Source organism: Diabrotica undecimpunctata, chromosome 2 (genome assembly GCF_040954645.1).
Source record: "Diabrotica undecimpunctata isolate CICGRU chromosome 2, icDiaUnde3, whole genome shotgun sequence".
Taxonomy (NCBI): domain Eukaryota; kingdom Metazoa; phylum Arthropoda; class Insecta; order Coleoptera; family Chrysomelidae; genus Diabrotica; species Diabrotica undecimpunctata.
The window spans coordinates 125,269,273-125,293,344 of record NC_092804.1 but is presented as its reverse complement, the minus strand read 5'-3'; the positions used below and the strand labels follow the sequence as shown (position 1 = coordinate 125,293,344).

General features: G+C 33.4%; 1 protein-coding gene and 1 long non-coding RNA gene across 5 annotated transcripts in view; one reads left to right on the top strand and one right to left on the bottom strand.

The window, feature by feature from the left end:
• Positions 1 to 24,072, top strand: part of LOC140434852 (5-hydroxytryptamine receptor 1-like) — a 1,076,278-nt gene that overhangs the window by 857,125 nt on the left and 195,081 nt on the right. The gene's annotated exons all lie outside the window — the stretch shown is intronic.
• On the bottom strand, positions 1,298 to 19,604 carry LOC140434853 (uncharacterized). Its single transcript, XR_011950092.1, has 3 exons — positions 19,587 to 19,604; positions 18,869 to 19,023; positions 1,298 to 1,563 (listed from the first exon to the last, which is right to left on the bottom strand). It is a non-coding gene; the product is annotated as an uncharacterized lncRNA (long non-coding RNA).

The following is a 24,072-nucleotide window of genomic DNA, read 5'->3' as shown; positions in this document are numbered from 1 at the left end:
GAGTCACCGAACGAGAGAGAGGCCCGCCGGACCGGCGAATGCCTTGCGTCTCTCTCCCACTTAAACATGATCGGTTCGCTGCGCGCGCAGCACTAGAGAATTAGGCTCGTTGAATCGGTGCGTGCTTGTCTCTCTGTCTTTCTCGAGCGTTCTTTAGCGTTGGAAAACCGAGAAAGCGTCATAATACAAGTTCACACGTGTGGTTAAAGTATCGTCAGCTGTGTCTGTAGTGAAAATGTGGAGTGCTTAGATTCGTCATTTACAACAACTACAACAATAAAGGTAAATAATTGTACACTAATATTTCATTATCGTAAACTATGATTGATTAATTAATTGTTAGATTGACACAAAAACTGAGAAATTAAGTTTACATGTACAATGTTTTAGTAAACAAAATATATTTCTATAGTTAAAATTTGTGCAATTCTTATTTTCATTCAATTCCTTGTTAATATTGTGCAATTTAATAATATTCATATCAATAAATATTCTACCGAGAAAAAGACGTTGTCACGTAAAATCTTCGCCCGTAAAACCGACTTTACAGGCAACCGATTTTTTTTTGTTAGTTGTGTAGTGCGGAAACGAAATAGTGGTTACTGCTTCAGCTTACAATTAGTGACCTTTATAAAAATTTTACCAGAATGTCTGCAACAGACTTCAAGTACTTGAATAATTTAATTGGCCTCTAAATATTATGAAAAGATACTACATGGAGAAGGGTAATTTCTGTCCAAGAAAGACTGGAAGTAACAATTCGTTTTTTGGCGACTGCTAATTTCTTCACCAGTCTACAATACCTTTTTAAAATTTCTAAACAATCGATAAGTACTATAGTTACTGAAGTGAGCCATGCTATCGGAGAATGATAAAAACAAAATATACAGGTATAAAACTTATAAATAGTTATATTTTGATATACAAGTACATTAAACACATAAAATAAACATAATTTTTAAAAATATTTATCTATAAACTTTCTAATTCACTGTCGGGTATATCCAATAATTCATGTGGTAAAGAGAAAGTGACCAGAGTACTGCGACTTCAATGAACCTAAATACTAAAAGTATTATACCTAAATAGATGCTGGAGATGGTAACTATAAGTGTCGTAGAGTAAAATTGCATGTTTGGCTATCTTCATAATCTTCAAGTTGAGAATGCTGTGGCATATAATTAGTGAATCATGACTGAATCGAGGGCTAACCAGTATTAGTATGACATGATTGCAAAAAATCTAAATGGATCCTGTCTGCTTAAAAAAAAAACATTCATGATATCATATTGTTTCTAATTAAGAAAAATATTTAGCCAGTTTTTTTGCCACAAGGTTTCAAAATATCTGAAATTCGTTTTGTCTCTGTGGATTACTGTCGTTTGCTGATGCTTCTGATAATATTTTAAAAGATTTATCTAATTTCTCAGAATCTTCTCTGTTTTTTGGCGTTTCTTCGACGTCTTTTTACCACAGTCCCTTGATTGTGTTTGAAAGCAGAATTTTCGTTGGTTCTTTACTAGGTATTTCATTTTCACGATCAGCTTCTTCTTCATCTTCTATCTAAAATTAAACAGTAGTGTTATACTCTAAAAGTCTATTTAAAAAATCAAAATATTACCTGATTATTGGCACATCGTTAAACATATTTAATTGAAATTTATTTTAAATTTTCTTAATACCAAAAACAACAGAAAAATGGTTAGAAGTGTTAAAACAGTACGGAAAACCTGGAACATTTTACATTCTCTAATTGCTCTAGACGGAAAACATGTTATTTTACAAGCACCAATAAACACGAGAAACGAGTTTTTCAATTACAAATCAACATTCAGTGTTGTTCTTCTTGCCTCAATGGATTCTATTTATAACTGTTTGTATGTCAATTCTAGATACCAAGGAAAAGTTTCAGATAGTGATATCTTTAAAAGCTGCTCTCTTTACAAAAAATTAGTGTAAAATAACTTAAATTTTCCTGAACCAGAAGCTTTACATTGCATACAACGGAAAATTCCTGTTACGTCCCTCCACATATTCTCAGTTTTTATTAATAATTTTTATTATTTTATTTTTATATTTTAATTCTTTACTTAACGTGTGTGTATGTTTTGTCATCGTAAATTAATACGGACCTGTACAGCCCCCCCTAGTCTTAAGGGAGCAAGCTACGGGCGACACGCATATTTTTCAGTCTTAGTTTAGAGATAGTCCTGTATAAATCGTCGCGCTAAACACTCCAGTATTTGTGTGACTAGTACCCTGACCACGTGACATTGTGAGAAGATTTTGTTCCCGAATCGCCCAGTGCACTGAGGAAGAAGAAGAAGTATCCATCAACATCACAGATACCTTAATTTGATTGCATACACACATAGTATTTATATTAATTGATAAATTTACATATAACTTATTTTCATATTAAAATTAAACCAGCACCTATATAAAAACAATTATGAGTGAGTGCTTCTCTTATAGAACTTAACTTCCATTCATTGGTCCTTCTATCCGCATTAAAATTAGTTTAAATAATTTATTCAATTAAAAACGTGATCAAATTATATAAAATTTTAAATAGTTGGGCAAAGCTTTTCTCGAAGGTCGTTTAAAATCATTGAAAGAATTCCACTAGCCGTACACATCTTGCAACAGATGCGATAATCCCAAACGAGGTCTCTACCTGACCCTCTGACAAAACTCTCAAAAATCACGTACAATTTCTGTGGGTAGTAAATTTAGAATTCTTTAAATACAAGGGGTTTATATTATTATATATTTATTTGACATAACTTAGGAAATTAAAAAAAAAACGCAATATTAATTGAACACTACTGGTTTTAAAAATATTTTATGCGTATATTTCTAGTTACAATTAAATAAATATATATTGATTTTGTTTAAATAATACTTGGAGTGTTGTTTTTTTTGTTTGCTCGATTATACATACTTATATATAATAAATATTTATTCTTACTGATACTTATTGAGTTTCATAACTTTAAAAGTATTATATATATTACATATACGAGTACATATTGAATTTATTGAGATCATTCTTTAAAGGTTCTTTGTGTTACATAAATTTCTTTTTCTATATCTACAATAATGTCTTCTAGAAGTTCAAATAGAATTGTTCGTTTGCGTGCATTGAGAAACGTTGACATTTGTAAGATTAAACAAATGGAAAAGCTGGTAGATGAAGTGTTGGTTGATGCTTCATTAATTCCAGGGTTTCTCTTTGCTGCAAAAGATTATGAAGCTATCAATACTAGCTTCAATAATCAGCATACTGAATTAATTAATTTAATTGCTGTCGAGGAAGACGCAAATTTGGATACGGAAGAAATAATTAGGTTTGAATTTGCCAATAGTATTAATAAAATAGCTTCTCTTTATTTTAAACATAATTCTTTATTAAACAATACTTCTAGTGGAACTCAAAATGTGTTCGCTGATCCACAAATCAAATCAAAACGTAACGTAAATCTTCCTAAACTAAATTTAAGTATATTTGCGGGCGAGATTACAGATTTCCCCACTTTTATAGACTTATATAATGCTCTTGTACATAATAATTCTGATCTTTCTAATATAGAGAAGTTTAGTTATCTTCTGCAATCACTTAAGGGAGTACCTTACAATTTAATTAAAAGCATTAAGCTGCAAGATTCTAATTATATAATTGCTTACAACACCTTAATTGATCGCTATGAAGGTAAACGAGACTTATCTAGAGCATTATGGAAAAATATTCAAAATGCCAGTGTGGTTAAAACTGATGATCCTGTTTCACTTAGAAAATTATTAGATATTTTCAATGAAAACTTAGCCTCTTTAGAAAAATTACTTTTTTCTCCCGCTCAATGGGACTTTATTCTAATGAATTTACTGATGGATAAATTGGATGTAGAAACAGTTAGGGCTTTCGAATTACACTTTGCTTCAAAAAATGTACCTTCCTATGAGGAAGTTTATAAGTTCGCATTGCAGCGTTGCACTTCATTGGAGTCATATAAAAGACAAGTCAGCAAAAATGTTAAATCTATTAATTCCGATACTTCTAATAACGTAAGGTATTCATCTCGTCAAACTTCTACATTTTTGACCAGTTCTGTCAAAAATAAGTGTCTATTTTGTGGTTCAGATCATGCTTTATTTAAATGCAATCAATTTCTTGCTGAATCACCTCAGAAACGTTTTGACTTTGCTAAACAGAATAAATGTTGTATAAACTGCTTGTCTAAAACTCATGTTACGATCAAATGCCCTTCATCCAAAAGATGTACACATTGTAATAAAAAACATCATACTTCTCTTCACTTTGATAATCTCAATGCGAATGATTCTTCTTCTTCTTCTTCTCACAACGAGGTTGCTAGTTCATCTAACGATCCTATGCCTTCTGTTTCCGCCTTATCAAATACTTTGACAAATAATGTCTTGCTAGCTACGGCTACAATCCATGTTCTCGATCGTTTTGGTAAAACCTTGGAAGTTAGAGCCTTATTAGACAGTGCGTCTCAAGCTAACTTCATTAGTAAAGAATGTGCAGACAAATTGAGTCTCCCTAAATTCAATGCGGCTTTATCGATACAAGGTCTTGATAGAATGTGCACCCCAGCCAAATCAGGCGTAAAATTGAATATTTCTTCGTCTTATGACATAAACTTTCATTGCGAGATAGATGCAATAATTCTTCCTAAAATCTGTCAAAATATGCCAACTGTTCCAATTTCTTTAGACAACTTGCCGTATCTTCAACATTTAAGGTTGGCTGATAAAATGGCAAATATTCCAGGTAAAGTTGATGTTCTATTAGGAGCAAATATCTTTCCTTACATCTTAACAGGAGGAATTATTAAAACCCGTAATGATCAGCTTTCAGCTCTTGAAACAAGTTTCGGTTATGTTTTGATGGGAAATATTCCACCTACAAATATAACAAATATTCATTCCTTTTTCACGTCATTTTCTGCTAATGATTCTGAGCAATTAGATGCGACATTAAAACAATTCTGGGCCATTGAGGAAGTACCAGAAGTTAAATCTTATTCTCCGGAAGACTCATTCTGTGAGAAGCTGTATACTCATACCACTTATAGAAATTCCAAGGACAGATTTGTAGTAAAGCTGCCTTTCAAAAACGAAATACCTTCTTTTGGCGACACAAAACGTTTAGCCTTACAAAGATTTAGTTCTTTAGAGCGCAGATTTGCCAAAAATGAATCACTTAAGATTCAATATTCAAGCTTTATCAAAAGTTTCATAGATAATCATTATTTAAATCCTATTCAGCCAAGTACGGCAATAAATAATGCTTATTATCTACCACACCATTGTATTTACAAGGAGTCCAGTACTACTCCATTGCGCGTTGTGTTTGATGCTTCCGCACACGCCCCTAACTTTCCGTCTTTAAACGATACGTTATATTCAGGTCCAAAATTACAAAATGATCTTGTAAATTTATTGCTTAAATTCAGGTTTCATCTTCTTCTTAAAGTGCCCTCTCCTCAATGGAGGTTGGCTACTACAATTTTAAAATCTTTTCTATCTTCAGCTGTTCTTATTAGCTGTTCAAAATTTAGCCCTGTCCATTGTCGGATGTTTCTGAGCCACGATAGTCTTTTCCTTCCTAGGCCTCTCTTTCCCTCGATTTTTCCTTTCACTATAAGTTGGGCATATTGGTACTTATTATTTCTCAGTATGTGGCCTAGGTATGATGTTTTTCTAACTTTTACTGTGTTAAAAAGTTCTCTTTCCTTGCCTATTCTATGCAGCACTTCTTCGTTTGAGGTATGCGATGTCCATGAAATTTTGAGCATTCTCCGGTAGGTCCACATTTCAAAGGCCTCCAATTTATTTACGGTTGATGTTTTTAGGGTCCACGTTTCAACTGCATATAGAAGAGTCGACCAAACGTAGCATTTTGATAAACGTAGTCGAATTTCGAGTTTTATTCGAGAATCACAAAGCAGTTTTTTTATTTTTTCGAAAGATTTTCTGGCCTGTTCTATTCTCGATCTTATTTCTAGATCAGGATTTAGGCTGCTATCGATCCAACATCCCAGGTACTTAAATCTATTGACCTGTTCTAAAATGTGCCCATTTATTGTGCAAGGTTGAGGTACGTTTTGGTTTTTTCGGATTGACATCACTTTGGTTTTTTTAATGTTTATTTTCATACCAAATTGCTCACAGGTCGAGTTGGTCTTGTCGATGAGTCGTTGTAGACCTACGTCGGAATCCGCAATTAACACTGTATCATCGGCGTATCTGATACTGTTGATATTTACGCCATTCACCTTGACTCCATCCTTGGAATCCTCCAATGCTTCTTTAAATAGAAACTCGGAGTAAAGATTAAACAGCAGAGGCGACAGAACACATCCTTGTCTAACTCCCCTCCTAATTTCTACTTCTGCGGATGTGGAACCTTCGATCCTAACTCTGGCGTTTTGGTTCCAGTACAAGTTTTTTAAGAATTTGATGTCTTTTCCATCTAAACCGACTTCTTGCAAACGTTCTAATAGTAGGTCGTGTCTTACTTTATCAAATGCTTTTTCGAAGTCTATAAAGCATATAAATATATCTTTCTGTTGGTCGTAGCATTTTTGGGCGAGAACTAGTAAACTGAACAGGGCTTCTCTCGTTCCCATGCCGGCTCTGAATCCAAACTGATCGTCTCCGATGATTGTTTCGCACTTTCTATAGATACGATTATGTACGATTTTTAGTAGGACTTTTACTGCATGACTCATAAGGCTTATCAGACGGAACTCATTGCAGTGTTGTGGGTTTGGCTTTTTTGGTAGTGGGATGAATATTGTCTCCAGCCAATCTTGGGGTATTTTACCTGTATCATAAATGCGATTGAATAAAAGGACAAATATTTCGATATTTTCTTCGCTGATTAATTTTAACGTTTCTGGGTATATTCCGTCTGGACCTGGGCTTTTATTTGTTTTAAGATGATTAATTGCATTTATGATTTCAGATTTCAGAATTGTTGGCCCTTCGTTGTTATTTTCCAATCTTGGTTCTTCTCGTATGTCGTGAAAAAGAATTTTAATATAGTTTTCCCATTCTTTCAGTTTGTCTTCCGTTGATTCTAGCAGTTTGCCATCCGTGTTCAGCATGGTGTGAAAAGTCGTTCTCTTGGTAGTCGATGTAAACTCTTTTACCTTTTTATGTAAATTAAAAAAATCGTGCCTTTGTTGTAGTTCTTCTATTTCCACGCATTTTGTTTCCAGCCATTTCTCTTTTGCTTCGGTTATTTTTTTTTCGAATTATTCTATTTAGTCTTTTGTATTCTCCGTCCTTGTCATTTTTTCCTTTGGATTCTCTTCGTTTGTTCATTAATTGTAAAATCTCTTCTGTCATCCATTCCTGTTTGTTATTTCTAGGTGTTACTTTTAGATGTTTTTCCGTTACATTGTTCATTTGTTCTTTAATCAGGTTCATTTCTCAGGTTTCATAAATACGTCTTTACTGCAGATATTAAATCCATGTTTACTCAGATTCTTATCGCTCCTGACCAACAAAGATTTCAAAGAATACTTTGGCGTTTTTCTGAACAGGAATCTATTGCTGAATACGAACTTACTCGGGTTACTTTCGGTGTGTCTAGCTCACCATATCTTGCAATTCGTACTCTACAGCAGCTAGCACTCGACGAACCGGACTTACCTGTAGCCTCATCTATACTCCTAAAAGATACTTATGTAGACGATGTGGTGACAGGAAAGGATTCTTTAGAAAATAGTGTTCTTGCTATAAAAGAATTAATATCTTTATTGAAACGTGGTGGATTTGAGTTACGAAAATGGGCAAGTAATGCCCCTCAGTTATTCTCTCTCGCTAATATTCCTTTGGATCATATTCTGCAACAGTCTTTTTCATTTGACTTAGATCAATCTTCGTTAAAGGTATTAGGACTTGGATGGAATCCATCATCTGATGATTTCTTTTACAAAATTTTACCTCTTCAAGCTTCCTACACAAAGCGAAATCTCTTATCCCAAATAGCTCGCATATTCGATCCTTACGGTATTCTTAATCCTGTCACTTTGATAGTGAAGACTATTATTCAACGTCTTTGGCTACTTAATTTAGATTGGGATGCAACTCCACCTTTGGAAATTACTTCAAGGTGGGAACAATTTAAAATTGAACTGCCTATACTATCTAAGTTTACTATACCTCGTCATATTTCTTTAAATGCAATTATTTCCTGTGAGCTTCATGGCTTTTGCGACGCTTCTTTACGTGGATCTTCTGCTGTTACATACCTTCGTGTGTGTTATGATACAGGAGTCATCAAAACTTATTTTCTTTTAGCTCGAACAAAGGTATCTCCTACCAGGGTACAAACTATTCCTCGTCTCGAGCTCAATGCAGCAGTAATTCTTAGTAAATTATTATCTTATATACTGCAGACTCTCACTATACAGTTTAGTAGAATTTACGCATGGTCAGATTCGACTGTTGTTCTTCATTGGATTAATTCACAGCCATATAAATGGAAAACCTTCGTCAGTAACAGAATTTCTTATATTCAAGACAGGATAGCTTCAAAACACTGGCGATATATTCCTTCTTCATTAAATAGTGCGGATCACGGATCCCGTGGACTTTTTCCTGAGGATTTCTTAAATACTCCTGCTTGGTGGGTGGGTCCGGAGTTTCTTCGCACTACTGAAGATAACTGGTCATTCTCTTTGACCGATTCTATTGAACATAACTTAGAATTGAAACAGAAAAGTTGTCTTTTGTCTTTTCCATCTGATGAATTTGTCGATAATCTCTGTAATCGATTTTCTTCCTTTTCAAAATTAAAACGTATCTTTTCCTATGTTCTTAGATTTGTTGGTAACCTAAAATCAGCCAATCAACGAACAGTTGGAAAGCTTTCTATTCAGGAACAAAGTAACGCCACTAATCAACTAATTAGATTAGTGCAACAAAGATATTTGAAGGAGGAAATAGAACAGGTTAAAGGTAATTCTATAAAATTCAAATATTTGAAAAAATTAAATCCCTTTTTTGATTCACATGATCTCCTAAGAGTGGGCGGAAGACTTAGCCAGTGAGAATTAGCGTATGACAAGCGCTTTCCTCTTCTTTTACCTTCCAAAGGTAATTTTATTAAATTACTTATTTCGGAAATCCATATTGTACATCTACATGCAGGCATTCAAGGTACGCACTTCGCCTTGTCACAAAACTTTTGGATAATTTCATCCAAACGTGTTATTCGTAGTGTTCTTTCAAAATGTCTTTCCTGTTGGAGACTAAAACCTCAAAATTATCAGCCACCTATGGGGGCTCTTCCCGACCTACGGATATCCAAGGCCAAACCATTTTCTTGCGTTGGCGTCGACTTTGGCGGTCCTTTTCTGATACGAGCCAATAAGCTTAAAAATGTTAAACGAACGAAAGCCTATATTTGCCTATTTGTATGCTTTGCCACTAAGGCTTTGCACTTAGAATTGGTATCCGAACTTAGTACCGAGGCATTTTTAGCCTCATTCAGACGTTTTATAGCACGCCGAGGACGTTGCTCTGTTGTCTATTCTGATTGCGGAACAAATTTTGTAGGAGCAAAATCCTATTTAGAAGACATTAAGTCACATTTTGACAAAAACGACGTCATTACATGGCATTTAAATCCTCCGGCCGCTTCCCATTTTGGTGGATTGTTTGAAGCGGGTATAAAAAGCGTAAAAACACATGTGTCTAGAGTCATAGGCAAACAGGTTTTAACCTATGAAGAATTCAATACATTACTAATACAAATAGAGGCTGTCTTAAATAGTCGTCCCTTATGTCCTGTCAGTAATGATCCAAATGATTTTTCAGTGTTAACACCTGGTCATTTTCTTACACTAGAGCCTTTAAAGATAATTCCCGATCGGGATTACAGTGATGTTAATTTAAATAGACTAAGTCGTTGGCAATTGCTGCAACGATTACATGCAGACTTTTGGCAAAGATGGAGCAGAGAATATTTACATACTCTTCATCAACGCTCGAAGTGGCATAAAAATGAGGGTAATCCTAATATAGGTAGACTCGTACTAATACGTAATGAGACCAAGCCTCCCTTACAATGGCAAATGGGTCGAATTAAAACTTTAATTTTTGGTCAAGATGATATTGCTCGCGTAGCTATCGTACAAACCGCGAAAGGTGAACTTAGGCGACCTTTGGTTAAGCTATGCCCTTTGCCTTATATTGACTAAAAATGCAAATATGCATTTTGGTGGGTGGGAATGTTACGTCCCTCCACATATTCTCAGTTTTTATTAATAATTTTTATTATTTTATTTTTATATTTTAATTCTTTACTTAACGTGTGTGTATGTTTTGTCATCGTAAATTAATACGGACCTGTACAGCCCCCCCTAGTCTTAAGGGAGCAAGCTACGGGCGACACGCATATTTTTCAGTCTTAGTTTAGAGATAGTCCTGTATAAATCGTCGCGCTAAACACTCCAGTATTTGTGTGACTAGTACCCTGACCACGTGACATTGTGAGAAGATTTTGTTCCCGAATCGCCCAGTGCACTGAGGAAGAAGAAGAAGTATCCATCAACATCACAGGTACCGTAATTTGATTGCATACACACATAGTATTTATATTAATTGATAAATTTACATATAACTTATTTTCATATTAAAATTAAACCAGCACCTATATAAAAACAATTATGAGTGAGTGCTTCTCTTATAGAACTTAACTTTCATTCAATTCCATATTTTTTATTGGAGATAAAATATTTGCCCTAATTGATTCATTAATGAAACCGTTTTCAGGAATTCATCCCAAAAGATCACCTCGAGGAGTATTTTACTACAAATTATCTCAGGCACGAAAAACCGTGGAAAATGTATTTGTCATTGCCACAGCCGTTTTTAGGGTACTTCGTAAACCAATATTGCTTGAACCTAGGAAGGCTAAACATATTATAATGGAAGTAGTTCATCTACATAATTTTTTAATAAAATGTTCCACATCTTCTACTTTGTATACGTCACGTAAAATTTTTGATAGACAAATTGAAGGAACGCTTGTAGAAGGAACTTATATACCTCAAGCAAGCGAATGAAACAATGCCTTCGCTATATCCAATTAGAAATTGACTACTATTGACTATTATTTAGACTTACTTACAATAAGAAATTGACACTGATTAAAAACGAAATGGCAGCATAATTTCAAAATGAATATTGACTTTTGTGGCAAGATTCGGGTCAATTATTATTCATAACTCGTAATTTAATGCTTACAGTGCTTTATGTTTCTCGAACCTTATTTTTGACCCAAAGAAACTCCATACTTTTAAATGCATACTAACTCTTTTCATAGACATCTGAAAGCCCAATAATAAATAAAAAACAATTTGTAATTAAAAAGATAAAAATGTATCAAAAATAAATTACAATTCACCTATTCAAACTTACCCTTTCTCGTATTTTAACTCTTTTAATATTGGCTTTCTCTCTCCTAAATGCTAATGGTAAAACAATATTTTTTTACATTCCTGTACTGTAGTTTGAAATTCTGCAGCAAGTTTTTCCAAGCATTATACTTTTTTATTTTATTACAATATTTCGGATGATTTTTGTACCCCACAAAATTTCTTTATGTTGGTAATTATTTTTAATAATAATTGCAGATTCTTTCGTCCTCTCCAATATAGTGATTATTTCAATCGAATAAACAAAATAGAAGGTAAATCGTGAGTATGCACGCATACCTGTCCAAATTTGCAAACAAGTGGTTCAACATCAGCGCGCAACATTTCTTTGATACGACGGCAAAATACCGACAAAAAATGGGACGCCTACTATGTTATGGTGTTATGCAATGTGGTCCAGATTTAAAATGCGAAGGTTTTACATCACGAAGTTTTGTTGCATGTCTGTACGCACCCTTATAGTTCCTTGGTCTTTTAGCAACCCTTTTTTTAAGGGGGTTAATGGTATTCTCCTGAGGTGTCTTTTTACCCTCGGGTTTTGCTGTTACTCCCTCTTTGGTCAATTGAATCGTTTATTAGAAAAGTAATTGTACAAGTTGATCTCATCTTTTTATTGATATTTTTAACAAAAATCGGTAGAAACTTAGCAAAATAAATTAGAAAACACACATATCTAATATCCTCGTAGAAATAACAAAAAATTCTAAGATGTTTATTCGCCAACACTGGTATTATCATCGGTAAATAGTTCTACGTTTGGAGTATGGTCCTTGGTGTTCCCGGATTCTGGTTCTAGATTAAGATAAAGTTCTTTATTAAGGGGATTCTTGAGATAGTTAGTTAACTCCTTTAGATTGCGAAACTTTGGTTGACTTATTTTATTTTTCGCTTTATTTGGTATCATTGTTATTTGTTTTGGTGTTGTTTTTCCAGTAATGGAGTGGAGCTTCCATGGGCCGTGATAACTTAGACGTATTAACAGTTGTCCAGGATACTTCTCAGATATTCGGTACATTCTTGCTGGTTTCAATGAAATTTTTGGTTTTGGATTCTTTAAAAATAAATCCTTTTTTCCATAAGAAACCACTTAGTTTCTTTCCCAGCATTTAACACTTTAAATGGAGAAGTTTTAGAGTTTGACTGCCAAATAAGATCATTCCATTATTTTGGAATATCAACAACTTACTTTTTGCACGAGAAATGAGACTAGTCACTAACGCAATGTAGGTACGAATGCCCTCGTATTAGGTATACGTATGTTATCTCTAATGCTAATTTTAGTACGTGCACCAGGACATATGAAAAGCAGATAAAGATGTAGTCTTTGTTTTGACTCGGGCAACCATCAAAGAAAAAGCATATTTCATCCATTTTACCGAGTATATGATCAAGTTAAATGTGTCAATAGCAATTAAAGTAAGCTGTATACCCAAGAGTAGATCGGAGGATGAGATCAACATAACCTTCTCGTAGAGGAAAATCAAGAGATCAAAATATGTGATAACTACAAATACCTAGGAGTAAAAATCACTCAAGACGGAAAATTAGATGCAGCCATTAAGGAACGAAATACACAGGGAAGGAAAGGCATAGCCTTACTAAACAGCGTACTGTGGGATAAAAACATCTCTAAAGACAACAAAAGAAGAATATACAACACCATAATAAAAAGTATCACAACATATGGATGCGAAGTGTGGCCCCTAAAAGACAGATCAGAGAAAATGCTTAGAGCAACAGAAATGGACTTCTGGCACCGCTCGGCGGGAATCTCCAGACGCGACAGAATAACAAACGAGAGAGTCCGAGAAATCATGGGGGTTACACATAATATTGTTGATGACATCAAAACGACACAACTCAGATGGTACGGACACGTAAGGAGAATGCCGGAGAATAGAATACCAAGATAAATTCTTGAATGGCAACCAAGAGGTAGGCGAAGACCAGGAAGGCCTAGAAGAAGTTGGAGAGAAGGAGTTGATAAAGAAATCAGAGAAAGACAACTAGAAGACGATCTATGGAACGATAGAATGAGATGGAGATTGGAAATCGGAAGACGTCGAAGAACGTTGTAAACCGAAATTATATATATATATATATATATATATATATATATATATATATATATATATATATATATATATGTATATATATATATATATATATATATATATATATATATATATATATATATATATATATGTATACCCAAGCTTAATCAAGCCACTCATAGCGATGCTGGGAATATTTATATTCCACTATGCATGAACAATTTACCCATATAAATTACCATCATTCTTGTACTCATTGCGTCGAGTAAGGACGATAAATATACGAAAACGGTTGCGTTTCGATTTAATTTGAGTCTCTTACCACTCCCTAACACGTGTTTCTGGGTCTACCCGTCATCAGAGTGATGACGAGTAGACCCAGAAAAACGTGTTAGGGAGTGGTCTTCTTTTTCTTCTTCAGCCTTCATTTATCCATTATTGGACATAGGCTTCCTCCTATTGCTTTCACGCTTTTCTATCTTTTGCAATTCTCATCCAGTGCTTTCCAGCTACAGCTGGTAGATCGTCTATACATCTCTTTTTGGGTCTTCCCATACTTCTTTTTGTTTCTCAAGGTCTCCAGAATGTCACTTTATGAGACCATCTGTTGGTGTCTTGTCTTGCTACATGTGCTACCCATTGCCATCTCAATGTCGCTATTTTTTCCATGATGTCCATGATATATAAATATTCATATATCATAACATGTCTTTGCTTTAGTGTAATAAAGGTTTCCCACTTAAGCAGTTCCTTTTTTGTTGATTTATCGATATTCGGTAGTTTGAGTTGAATTTCAGTTTCATCACATAATGAATGTGTCACATCTGAGGTGAGAAAAAGATATGTTAAATCGAGTTTGTAATATGTTATAATAAACAAAGTAAGAAACTTTGGACTGTGGGTGAAGTTCTTTGGCTCTGGACTTATTTGTTACATTTAACTCTGATGGTAGATACATTTTCTTTTTGACCAGTCTTCGTGTATAATGACTTTGGCGGCCTTTGAATGAAGAAATGTGCCTATTTGTATGCTTGCCCTGGGCTCACAAATGCTATCATCTATAATAATAATATTAGTATAAGAACACACACAACTGATAAATTTAAAGACAAGATTGATTATTCATGCTTAGCAATAACCGTTGACTAAGATAAGACAAGTATTGCTTTTACAACAAACCGCATGGACATCTGTTGTTTTTCTATAACTATCCGAATTTTCTATGTATTTTACTCCAGACATCTGCGTTACTTACACAACTGAATGTGTGAGATCGATAAAGAAACTACTATTCTATGCGAATAACATTTAAACTCAAATTTGCAAAAAATGAACATGTATTGGTTTTCAAATAAACTCTTTAATTGACAATCTCAAAAATTGCCATTCTATTCAGAATTGGCTTAAACTATTATAGTATTGATCATATTGCTACAGTGTCTTAAACTTTACAATCTCAACTTGCTGCGCATATTGTTTTTTCACTGGTCTTGGACTGTGATTCTAAGTTATTTTGCATTCAAAGCTGAACCGACTAAGTGGAAAAGTTCTCATCAACGACAAGGCAAGTCTCAGTGGTTAATAGGAAGTTTCCTATGGGTATATAGGCACATATAACAGATATCAATAAGGTAACTTTAGATTTGTTAATTTAACATAAAATATATATAAAAAAGGCATACGCACAACCACATACATACCCAACTGCACATCTACACCATGCATAAGCGAAAAATTGCCATACGGTCCCACTACAACTGACTTATTAAATACTACAGAAGATACAATTAAAAACTACTTAGAATGAGAACTAATTTGCAGAGAAAAATGATTTACATAGGTTTAACCAACCAATACAAACTAATACATAACCGTGTTAGAAATCATGCTAACAGTCATCTGATAAGGTAACTTTCCATCCAGCCAGTATAAAAAAGACTTCAAGCAGAAGTCCTAAGAAATTTAAATTTGACCATTAATGGATGATAAATTATAAATTAAAATTATTAAATAAGTAAATGTATGCATTTTATATTAAAAACTAAAAACTATTTTTTTATATTCAAAATTAAAGTGTATTCTGTTTTAAAACTTCATCCCCATTCTGATCTACTATTTAACATTAGAAATTTTTGTCAGTATGAAATTGAACTTCTGATTAATGACATGCAACAAACTTATTAGGAAAATTCCTATATAGGCTGAATGTAATCAGCTTTAATACGACGTACATTCGCAGATTCGTTTGCTACATTTTCCATTACAATTCCAAACGATGCGAGTAGATCTTCTGCATAGAGTTGCCGTTTTAATCAACCAATTCAGGAAATTCATATTATCGTAAATAGAGCTTAAACCAATCAGGAATTTAATCTAAAATTGAATTTAGCTGCCTATTTAATACACACCTCTAAATCTGTCACATTTACGCCCGGGGTGAATCGGGTTATACGAGGCTATTTATTACCTGGGTTAAGCAAGATGTATGAATTCAAATTTATCATTACAGCAGAATATCTTTAGAGTATTTAACAGTGGCAGCACTATAAATAGGGTGACTAAGCAATTACAGCTCTCAACAAATTAAGCAAACGTATAAATAATATAAATAAGAAAACGACTTAGAATAAGTATTGAGAATGCAGTTAAACTAGCCATTCGTTCATCCATAAAAACGTAGAGAAAATGAACAATTTGTTAAATTTATATAATACGCTCTCCGACTTCGTTAGTGCCATAACCCCGAAATCGCACTCTTTTCAGGAGAGTAAAAACAAAATTTTATATGAACTTTTCATTTTTTTTCTCTGGAACTGCAGTATCTAAGTTAACCAAATTCTTCACTCATGTTGACTATATATGTAGCTATGTAATGCTTGTATTTATTTTCAGATAATGACATTTCTTTACCATGAAATTCATCCTTAAAATATGATAAGGCGCTATTGCTGAGGCGCCCATAATTAAAATTCGAGGCTTAGGGCCTATGAACCTGTATGAATTAAGATAGACATCGTTTTCTTAAACATTAAACAAAATAAAACTACAAAATTGTATAAAATATTGGTCAATATATTGTACTGTATTTAATAAACTAAATTTGTCATTTTATAAATATACAAATGAGGATATTATTCTAAAAAACTAAACACTGTAATAATTGTTTAAAATGATAAGATGATTCATACTTTAAAATAGTTCTTAAAATGGGACCATAAGCTTCGGGAATGACTCGCTAAGCAAGTCTTCAGTATCACGTTTTTTCCTTTCGTCAATATCATTTTTTTTTGTAGACATGCGTCAGTAATAATTTGACAGGTTTTTTGTTGCTTTGTCGCTGTTTGAAGAAAACTTTTTTCATTTCATCTATGTCTTCGTACGAAGTAGCTATTAAGTAGTAGTCCAGCCTTTCGTACCTTGCAATCTTGATTTCAGTAAGCTTATGCTTCTGGCCAACTTCATCAACATCAAAGTTGGTACCGATCTGTTTTTGGAGTGCCTTGAAATCATAAAAATCTGCATGAGACATTTCTTTCACTTCAAATGGTTTTCCGGTCTTCTCTGCTTCTCTAATTAGAGTCACATATTGCTGAGGTATATAAATCGGTCCACATTTTAGGTGTCGCTTTACCTGTTTCTCTGTGACAGAATGAACTGCGTCTCCTTCGTTTTGCGTATGGCCGCAAATAAGAAATTTATGGTTAATTGCCTTAATTTTTAGTGTACTTAACGCAAAATAAACATAGCTATAACAAATCTATTTTTACTTTGTCCGCAGCAGTTGTTACTATAAAAAGTGACCTCAAGGCAATCATTGTCATGTTTTATCCTCAAAGCTTTCAAATAATCATAGACGCATGAAGCAATTTCATTGGCTCCTCTGTTTCCCTCACCTTAATGACAAAAATAGCACTTTGTATCACCAGAAATTATATTAGTGATAGTAAAATTATAGGAACTGATTTTAGATTTGTAGTAAAATATTGATACTTCGCCAATTGGGCAGGGCATCACGGCTTGTAAATCAAAGCAACACACAACGAAATTTTGATCTGCCTTTCCTTTGTCTTTATCAATTTCCTTGCTCATCCTACTTAGTACTTTCTGATACTGATGTTTCCCGTGATTTTCGGCAATTCCTTTATCTTCTGGTAAATATTTGAAAGCTTCGCACAAATTGCACTGGTCTTTCTTGGGAATAAAAAAAGAAATATTGAATTCATAATTAAAAATTCTTGAAAACATTTGCAAGTTCACAAATTTTTTGCCTTCTTCTGTCTGCTTCTGGACGTAGTCTAGGTGAATATCGGCTAAACTTTTTCCGCTGTAAATAAACTCCCTCGTCGTTTTTGATCTTGCATAGTGGCTCTCAACCCTTGGAATGTCCTTGATAAAGTCCTTTACTGATTGCGTGATATGAGGATCTACTCGTTTTCGGTTATTATGTTTACCTCTTAGATCTGGTTCCAAGAAGCCATTTTGATTCAATTTTTCAAGCACCGTTCGAATAGGCCTGTCTGATATGCCAAGGGTATTCTTAAAAAACGTCTTACATATTCTATGCTTTTTCCTCAGGTGAAAGAAGTTAAACGCATTGTTCAGTTTTCTAGAATTCTCCTTATTCGTATACCTGACTTTTTGGGCAATATCCGACATTGATTTAGCGAGGAAGCTTCGTTAAGCTTCCAAATTGCTAAGTTCCCAATAATTATTAAATAAAATTTCACGCACCTCTGGTCCAATTTTTGTTCCACATTTAAAAGTGCGTTTCTCAGTACATGTTGGTCCCATTTTCCTTCCATTCACCAATTTTCCAGTAGCCACTGATGTATAGACTTTGCCTTTGTTCCGCAATATCTTAGCAGTTTCTCTAGTTCTCTTAAATTTTCGCATTTTCTTCGTGCGTTTTTCTGCCGAATTTGGATCTTTTTCGTGATTGTCCTACCTATACGAGATCAACAAAGAATCTCCTTTAGACGCATGGGTAGGTCCGGCAACGGAATCATAACTACTACAATCTTGAGAAGAATTCTCATCTATACGTAAATTCAACATTTCGGAGGATAGTCAAATGGATGTTGGCATCAGGGACACCAGTCGTCTGAACAAGTTCCATTCCATGATTTTCCATAGTTGATTCAGTCTCAAAATGTTCAATTTTATGTTTTTCTATACGGGTATCAGTCTCAGAATAAATTTGGGTGGATACGGTTACAGGATTTATAGCCCCTTTTGTGCATACAAAACAAAAAATGCCAGAGTTAAACTTAAACTGTAATCCGATGTTATGGTTTCGAAAGATCTCTGATTATTAGTCCTTAGATATACACTTACCACTTACGCCTTTCATGCACTCAATGTAACTAGGGTCATCAAAATCAATTTCTGACGTTATAGATTGATCACCGTCCTTTGCTACTTCGTATTGCAAGGAATTGTCGCGAACTAGGCTCAGCATCAAGGCGGCTCTTGAATTGGTATTCATTGTGCTAAAGAAATAGGAAGGAAAATATTAATTATGTTTGTTGAATGTATTTATACATACTGCAACCCATGTATTAAGGAATTTGATAATCCAGTGGGTCAAAATAAAATTCTGACTCCGAACAATGAAGGGCCAACTCCATATTAAGCTATATACAGCTATTAAAAACTAAGTTTCAAGATTTAAAAAAATATGCCACAAATTCGCTTTAAATCTCTTAAATTTACGACTTTTAAACGACTAATAATAATAATAATAAGTAATAACGTCTTATCCCAGCATAGATCAATTATAGCTATCCTACAGTAACGCCCTAGCACATAATGTAACAGTATTGCAAATTATCTACCGTCGGAAATCTATTTATAATCAAGTTTTCATTACAGCCATAACACAGGTTAAGGCAGTCAGCAACATCGAGTGTGTCACACAAACCCACAATTCCAATTTGCAATACTGTCATATCACAGGTTAAGGCACTAGAGAAGTTTTACTTGAGTAATTTTTCTTGGTTAACAAATGCATGATCACATGTTAGGGCAATATTGAAAAATGAAATCTACTTACCGCACATCTACTCTCGACCACAGCGTAACGTAAACTGTCTTGTGGCGACCTTGCTGTCGCAGGGAGCGCCAAAACTGGAAAATGTCACAACGACATAGGCGCAATATCTTGATTTTAAGATAACTAAATTATATACAATTATTGCACAATGAAAACAACACCTAAATAAACATATTAGGCCAAAAAAAAAATTTTTTTTAGGGTTATGATATGAAATTTTAATTGTGAGTTGTGGCAACAAATATGAGGCATTTGAAATATAAATAAAAAACGCAGAATTTAATGTTTCACATTACAAACTATCGCACTTCACGGTTCCTCCACTTGGAAAACGCCTCCAAGAAGACGGCTTTGGTTGTAGTTTATAGCAGAAGTTTGGTTCTTTTGAAAAACGTACTAGTATAATTGAAAAAAAAATGTGTTTAACGTTTTAGATCGTTTGTTATATGAAAGTTTAAATCCAGCTTTTTTAAGCATATTTTAAATGCCTCTCATTTGTTGCCAAAACTCAAAACTAAAACTTCATGCTGCAAGTTTTAAAGTTTAGGCTCTTATAATCGAAACTTCATAGTGCTTAGTCAATGAAAGGGATATATTTTATCGATCTCATGAGAATCATAAAAATGGCACGAATCGCGCGATGTTTATTTATTTAACACCGTTATAAAATCTTGCAGTTTACTTGCAGCAAAATATAAAAATTGCATACGAAAACTGAACTCTTTATCTTTAAAACGTATCTTGATTTCTATCGATAGAACACATAAATCAAAAGATATCCAATTTTTACAGTCGAAATGATAAAAATTTTATTGAACATTAATTTTGCGCGCGTAAAATTCAAAATCGATGGTCGCTTCAAGCGTTGTTTATGAGAGAATGGTTTATTCTACACAAGAAATGCTAACAAACATTTTTAAATGGGAATAAGCCACAATTAAAGCTTAAAGTAAGTTTAATGACGTTTCAATTTTCTCTTCGGAAATCGTTCTCAAAATACAAACATTAGTGAAATTTTAAAGATGTAGAGACAATAACCTAATACCAAAGGGCTTGAAGTTACGTACACCATATTCAAGCAGAAGGTTGGAAAATATCCTACATATAGCCAGTTTGTTCATGATCCGCGAAAGATTGCAATTTCATAGATCTAATTTATTTTTTGTTCAACAAGATATTGTAAGAACTAAAGATTTGTTTTTGAAAGTGACATCAAATTCTGATTTTAATCAAATTATTTTTTAGTTTACATTATAATATATGAAAATTCATATAAAAAACGAAGAAATATACATTTAAATAAATTTAATATTCTTTTAGAACCAAACAGTATACATACTTTAGATAACCTCAATAGAAATAATGACATATTAGCGACAGTTGTCAATCTACCAAGGAGACATTTATATGCAACACTAATGTTTGTATTTTAAGAACGATTTTCGAAGTAGAAATTGAAATGTCAATAAACTTACTTTAACCTTTAATTGTGGCTTATTCCCATTTAAATAGTAATTACTTTAAAATGCCACAACAAAATAGCTTTAGAACAATATTAATAAACATTTTTGTTTAAAATTTTCTCAGCTACATTTTTTATTTAAAACATTTTTTTCTACGGCGTACAGATTCTTAGTAAATCGCTTTTTGTGGGTTTTTACCCCCCTACGAGGGCGGTTTTAGGGTGATGACCGAGGGTAAAAGTGGTAAACTTTTTTGCATCTTTTTTGGGGTTTTAAAATTAATATTCGCGGCAAAATTTAGCTTGTTCAGAATATATAAACTTTAAAATGATGTAATATAACACAAGACACCTACCTAAGTCGATCTCAATGTATACTATATGCCAACATGATCCACTCAGGAATCAAAACAGGGAGTGTGTTTTTACATTTTTATGCAATGCAATACACATGATGCCTCTTGTATGAAATTCTTTTGTTGAAATAAAAATTGCTTTAACGAATTACATTATGTTACTTTTAAAATATTTTGGAGATAAAATTCAAGCTAATATAAAATTACATTAATTAATCATGGATAATACATCTAAAGAATTAGGGATAGGTAGCGATCTGATTATCAATCGGCGCTTAGTTGTTTTGGAGCCAATTATTGTGAAATTTGATATCAAACACGTGTTTGTAAGCGGCCAGACAACATGTGCGAAATTTGAGTCTGAAAGGGAATTAGGTTTTTAGTAAAGCAAAGCAATTGTAACCTAAAAAACTATATATAGCAGAACGAGGAGTAATAAGAGATTACATGGAAAACATTCGGATACTCGAAGACCCACTGGAAAGGACAAGTGCATTTCCAAACGGCAGATCATACTATATACCTATCGGAAGCAACTAATGCTGGAGGAAATAGAGTTATCATTAAAGTAACTAAACAATTTTCACAGTATATCTGTGATTACCAACCAATAAACGACTAAAAATCAAAACGAATACAAATAACCTTCCTTGGATCTCCAAACAAAATACACATTCAAGTTTACATATCAAACTCAGACGTACCAGAAAATGAAATGGAAGACGAAAACTCCTTTATAGAAGGTGCATTAAGAAATATTCCATCTAAAAAAACACTTATAATTATGGACGAGTTTGTATCTAAAGTATAAGATCAAATACTACACACCAGACAAATAATAGAAATATCGAGGGAATACAACATACCAGTGCTGCTCTGTTTCGTAGATCACACCAATGCTTTCTAGTAAACTGGAATCGCCTCTGGAGTATAATGGGAAATATATAGTACCTCACGTCCTAGTTAACCTGAAAAAATGTATATGATAAAAAACCAGCCAAAGTTAAAATACACGGTTAAAATACACAAAATATCAATGGTTTATATAACAGATTTCTAGGAAAATGTACCTGATCGAGACTTGAGGGTTAACTATTTGGAAATCCCTAAGCTTTATTAGTTTATTATTAGTTGTACAGTCGGTTACTGTATCAGAGTTTAGTCACAAATTGCTATATCCTAGTTTACTTTGGATCGCACCTTATTTGGAACTTTCTCTAGAAGGAGATGGAGCATTTTGTAAACCATGCGGCAAATTGGTAAGTTTTATTTTTTCTCTTTTTTTTCTCGTCCCACAACGTAACTAAATTCTAAAGCGGTTTTAGAATTCTAATTATTTTTTTTTAAATTCTCAAATTTCAAGTAGAAAAAAGTACTTTATTGACCAGCATTGTGGAACCCCACTTCATAAACGTAATTTGGAAAAATTAAATTCCTCTAAGTTAGCCCAAATATCTCTGCGGGATAGTTTAAGCAGTTAAAAAAAAAGGAGGAAGACGCATTTAAATTTGATTTATGCCAGATGATGGTTGCATCCAACATTCCTCTATATAAAGTTAATAACCCTAGTTTTAAATGCTTTTTCGAAAAATATCTTAATAAATCCTTACCGGACGAGAGTACATTGAGAAAACATACTGTGGAAAAATGGATGTATGCGGCAGGTATATAGCTAATTTAATAATTGGAATTTTGAACGTAGACTTTGCGAGAAAACCTTATTTAGTTGCCGTTAAAAAATTGGAAAAAACAAACAATTTAACAATAAGTCGATTTATACAAGATGGTTTAACAAACCTCTTTTTACCCAACGCTATACCAGTAAATAAAATAGTTTTAATGCTTTCAGATGCTGCGGCATATATGTTAAAAGCTGCTGTTAATTTAATGATTTTTTATCCTAAGTTAATTCATTGCACTTGTGTAGCCCACGGGGTAAATAGAATTGCTGAAGAAATAAGAAATCTGTTTCCGTTGATAAATAATTTTATAAATTTAATGAAAAAAGTTTTTGTAAACGCTCCGTTGAGCGTGCAAATATATAAAGAAAGACTACCCGGTGTCCCTTTGCCACCTAAACTAGTAATTACAAGATGGGGAACCTGGCTCGAAGCAGTTTTTTTATGTCAGAATTTGATGATGATATTTCCGAAGCCATTGGAGAAGCAAAAAAAATATTAAAAAATCCCAAACTGAAACAGGAACTCGCTTATATCAATGACAATTATAAATTAATAGTTACCACAATTACCTTATTAGACAAACAAGAGTTAAATTTATGTGAGTCAGTAAAATAATAGATAATTTAAAGACGAAAATTAAATCGGCACTTGGAAGTAACGGTCAATTAATTTAAAAAAAAATGAAATATGTTTTCGACAAGAATGAAGGTTTTTCGTTTTTATCTAATGTTGCTAAAGTTTTGATTGGGACATTTTCCGAGGAATTTCAAATTATGCCAGATTTATTGTCCGCTCTGAAATATGCTCCAATTACATCTTTCGATGTCGAACGTTTGTTTTCAATGTACAAATTAATTTTAAGTGATCGAAGACATAGTTTTAAGACCGAAAATATTGAAAAACATTTAGTTGTTTGTATTAATGATAAAATTTTAAGTGGTTACAATGTTTAATTATTAATTTACAGTTATTTAGTTACTAGTTTA